Source organism: Rhagoletis zephyria, unplaced genomic scaffold (assembly GCF_001687245.7).
Source record: "Rhagoletis zephyria isolate East Lansing unplaced genomic scaffold, Rhagoletis_zephyria_1.1 Rzeph_scaffold_00960, whole genome shotgun sequence".
In the NCBI taxonomy this organism is placed as follows: Eukaryota; Metazoa; Arthropoda; class Insecta; order Diptera; family Tephritidae; genus Rhagoletis; species Rhagoletis zephyria.
Genome location: NW_016158044.1, coordinates 45746 through 50703, shown reverse-complemented (window position 1 = coordinate 50703; position 4958 = coordinate 45746).

The following is a 4958-nucleotide window of genomic DNA, read 5'->3' as shown; positions in this document are numbered from 1 at the left end:
ATGGTGTTCGCATCGCAGATCGATCACCATTCACCCCCGCGGAAATAAATAATCAAAATATCCACACAAATTTTTATTGAAAACGAGCTCCAATAAAAATCAATTAAATCATGTCGTGTGAAGACTGAGGACGATATTGATTTACAGTGATTATGTATTCAAAATATAATTATTTGATTCAATCTAAATGATGATTTATATAAGCGGAATTTCTAAAAGAAAAAATTATCAAAAATCTATTAAACTCGAATATGTATGGTTCACCGGCGTACAATTTCGTGACCAACAAAATGAGAAAAACGACTAAAAGATTTTATATTTTCCTCAGGTCTAATTTTATGATGTATTAAATTGATTCGATAATGAAATTGCTATATTCTCTCAGCTGAGCACGCGGTTATTTTATGCCGGGCTTAAGTGTGGTTCTGTTCAACAAAAACTTATTCTTTTTCACCCGTTTAGTTGGGCGCCAATGATTTGTTGACCTTTTCTTGTCGGTGCTAAACAGGAATCTCGATAAACTGTTGTTGGGTAGCTCGTTTCCAATGGGATGGTGATAATAATGAGGTTGACTTACGTTTGATGATTTTGGATTACCGGTGTACGGTGGTCTAACTGCTGCCAAATGAATAGACCAGAATTTATATCCACAGACTCTTTATTTCCACAGGTAACAACTTGTTGGGGATTTGCCGGGGAAGGAATGTGGTGGAACAATGCCGATAAGTATATTCCCCAGGTATACGCACGCTAGGATTGACTTTAACCAAACAATGTCGTCAGCTATAATAAATTGCTTAGTTAAGATTGCTTCCGTTCTTGCGAGGGCTGATGCGTGTTGTTCTGTCCGTGTCTAATTACAAAAAGAGAAAAATATTTTTCTGAGCCTCGTGGTATGTGGCCACCGATTCTTTTATCGGTGTCAGTGTGGGCGTTTTCAAGTGCATGTCATTGGTATCCGATGAGGTCGTGTCTTGAATAACTATTGGTTACGTATATTCATCTGGCAATTCCCCCCCCCCCATGGGGGGGGGGGGAATTGCCAGAGATGAATATACGTAACCAATAGTTATTCAAGACACATGGCCACTATGAAAACGCCCACACTGACACGCGATAAAAGAATCGGTGGTCACATACCACGAGGCTATAAAAATATTTTTCCTTTTTGTAATTAGACACGGACAGAACAACACGCATCAGCCTCGCAAGAACGGAAGTNTCTTTTTTTTTATCTTGTATCTGGTTCAGTCAAAGGCAAAGGGTTCCGTCACATTTCTTCCGGCGAATCCCCAACCAAATTGTGCAGGGGAAAATAAAGAAGTTGTGAATGCAAAACCTGGTCTATTCATTTGACAGCAATTGGACCCCCATTCGCCGATTATCCCAAAATCATCAAAACGTAAGTCTGCCACTTTCTTGTCACCATCCCATTGGAAACGAGCTACCCAACAACAGTTTATCGAGATTCCTGTTTGGCCCGACAAGAAAAGGTCAATCAAATCATTGGCGCCCAACTAAACGGGTGAAAAAGAATAAGTTTTTGTTGAACAGAACCACACTTAAGCCCGGCATAAAATAACCGCGTGCTCAGCTGAGAGAATATAGCAATTTCATTATCGAATCAATTTAATACATCATAAAATTAGACCTGAGGAAAATATAAAATCTTTTAGTCGTTTTTCTCATTTTGTTGGTCACAAAATTGTACGTCGGTGAACCATACATATTCGAGTTTAATAGATTTTTGATAAATTTTTCTTTTAGAAATTCCGCTATTATAAATCATCATTGAGATTGAATCAAATAATTATCTTTTGAATTCATAATCACTGTAAATCAATATCGTCCTCAGTCTTCACACGGCATGATTTAATTGATTTTTATTGGAGCTCGTTTTCAATCAAAATTTTTGTGTATATTTTGATTTTTTATTTCCGCGGGGGTGAATGGTGATCGATCTGCGATGCGAACACCATTGATCAGCAGTCATAACCATTCTCGTTCAGTTCAGTTCGCCAATTCTGAAAAGCAAGTTAATTGAATTTTTTAATCAAGTAACACCACACATCGACGGTCAAGATTTTTGAACCGATCATTTTTCTTTTCGTCTTTCGGTATAAGTTCAAGCAACGTAACCGATAACACGGTCAATATTAATTGAACCAAACTATTAATTTTTCTTTATTTTTTTGTAATTTCTTTGGGTATTCATTCCCAATAAAATTTGAAACTCGTATCAAAGTAATCTCGTTTAACATTCTCAAACTGGTTGAATATTCTCAGTCTGATTTGGTCTTCCGGTAAATTCGGGGGTGGATAGTCTTGATCTTTGTTGCGTACCTTGTTGGCGACAGAAGGGACCGAAGGAGATACAGGTAATACTCCCAAGTATTCAAGGCCTTCGCTGCATCCCGGGAGCAAACAACTTGGTCCATAAAAAGATTCGAGCTAGTGCGTTAAACGCCATTCTCAGCCCACGTTCGGTATAATACTACACAAAATTTTGGACCGAAAATCACACGAGATATACAAATAACTGAGCGTGNTAAAATCTTTTAGTCGTTTTTCTCATTTTGTTGGTCACGAAATTGTACGCCGGTGAACCATACATATTCGAGTTTAATAGATTTTTGATAATTTTTTCTTTTAGAAATTCCGCTTATATAAATCATCATTTAGATTGAATCAAATAATTATATTTTGAATACATAATCACTGTAAATCAATATCGTCCTCAGTCTTCACACGACATGATTTAATTGATTTTTATTGGAGCTCGTTTTCAATAAAAATTTGTGTGGATATTTTGATTATTTATTTCCGCGGGGGTGAATGGTGATCGATCTGCGATGCGAACACCATTGATCAGCAGTCATAACCATTCTCGTTCAGTTCAGTTCGCCAATTTTGAAAAGCTAGTTAATTGAATTTTTTTAATCAAGTAACACCACACATCGACGGTCAAGATTTTTGAACCGATAATTTTTCTTTTCGTCTTTGGGTATAAGTTAAAGCAACGTAACCGATAACACGGTCAATATTAATTGAACCAAACTATTAATTTTTCTTTATTTTTTTGTAATTTCTTTGGGTATTCATTCCCAATAAAATTTGAAACTCGTATCAAATTAATCTCGTTTAACATTCTCAAACTGGTTGAATATTCTCAATCTGATTTGGTCTTCCGGTAAATTCGGGGGTGGATAGTCTTGATCTTTGTTGCGTACCTTGTTGGCGACAGAAGGGACCGAAGGAGATACAGGAAACACTCCCAAGTATTCAAGGCCTTCGCTGCATCCCGGGAGCAAACAACTTGGTCCATAAAAAGATTCGAGCTAGTGCGTTAAACGCCATTCTCAGCCCACGTTCGGTATAATACTACACAAAATTTTGGACCGAAAATCACACGAGATATACAAATAACTGAGCGTGAATTTTTTGTTAAACTAATTAGATTAAAAGCAATATTCAAATAGTGGTCGATTTATGCGGCATTATTTTTTTAAATTGGATATTCAAAACTAACATAGATTGGTTTTCGCTGATCAGGCTTAGACACAATCATAGAATAATAATAATAATAAACTGAAGTAAATGCGGTATTGATTTTAAATCGAGTACCGCCATCTTATAACCCAGACTATCATAGTACGGACTTTACGTCTACCGTTGGTAGAATTTTTTTAATAATCTGAATTTACAACTTGGTATTAGAGTCTTTGAACATGGAATTGTTTCCCATTCTCGATGCAACTTATTTGACAGACGAACAGCGACAGATCGAAGGGGAGATATATAACCTATATCCAGCGCCAGTTCAGTGGACCGACACCGAAATAGCCGCTCTCAATGGTAAAATATCTGCTTACGTGGGCCAACCATGGTTGATAAAATCCCATGCCCTACACCCAATGAATGAGGCGAATGAGGTGTTAACACCTCAGGGTCGTCTTCATCAAATGATACATTATTGTTATCGAACCGCTCGGTTAAAGTTAAAACCCGAGTCGGCTACATACCAGGCAGATCTGATCAGAAAATTTCAGTCGAAGATTCGTGAGCTTCGGATGTCTTCACCGAATACGGGAATCCTGGGCGGTTCCCGATTAAGTTTGAACTCGACCTTGCATGGTTTTGAGAATGAACGGGGAACGATGAGTTCAACTCAAAATACTGTTTCATCCCAATATTTACCCTTAACCATACCAGATTCGATTCCAAACCCGAATATACCAACTTCGGTTCAGGCAACTGAACCACGGTATACCCTGACCACTAGTACGGTTAATTCAAATGCTCTACCAGCCGTTCTCAATTCAGTGTCAAACGGGACGGAACCAACACTCTCATTACACCAACTGTCCAAAATGGTGTCTGAGTTGTTGAGAACCCAAACACAGATGCAACAGCAAATGATCCGTGACCGGATTCATTTACAGACACCAATACCTGACGTTCGTGACATGAACCAAACCATGCCAACGACCCGAAATCATACCTGGATACCACCCTCGGTGGCACCTCCTTATGGTTATTTGGGTGGTCCTTCAACCTTACAAACTCAAACGATCAATACCTACCGTGGTCTTAGAACGTCACATATCCAAGAACCAATTAATCAACCATCTCATTTATATCAGAATTATTCGTTACCCGGTCCACCACAATCACGACCAAATCAAGCCACTATATTCGACGAATCTGCCCAAGCGGATGCAATGGATAGGAAATTCCGAGGCTTACCATCATGGATGGGACGTGCTCAATTCGATGGCGTTCATGTGAACGAAAAATTTCTATCGGTTGAAGATTATTTGGCTATTATTGGCTCATTTCGATATAAGATTGGAGTACCCGACCACGAATTGGTTACGCGTTTGGTGCCCACACTCACGGGGGCCGCTCTACAATGGTACTTCACCGAACTGAGGAACTTCAGAGATTATCAAGATTTT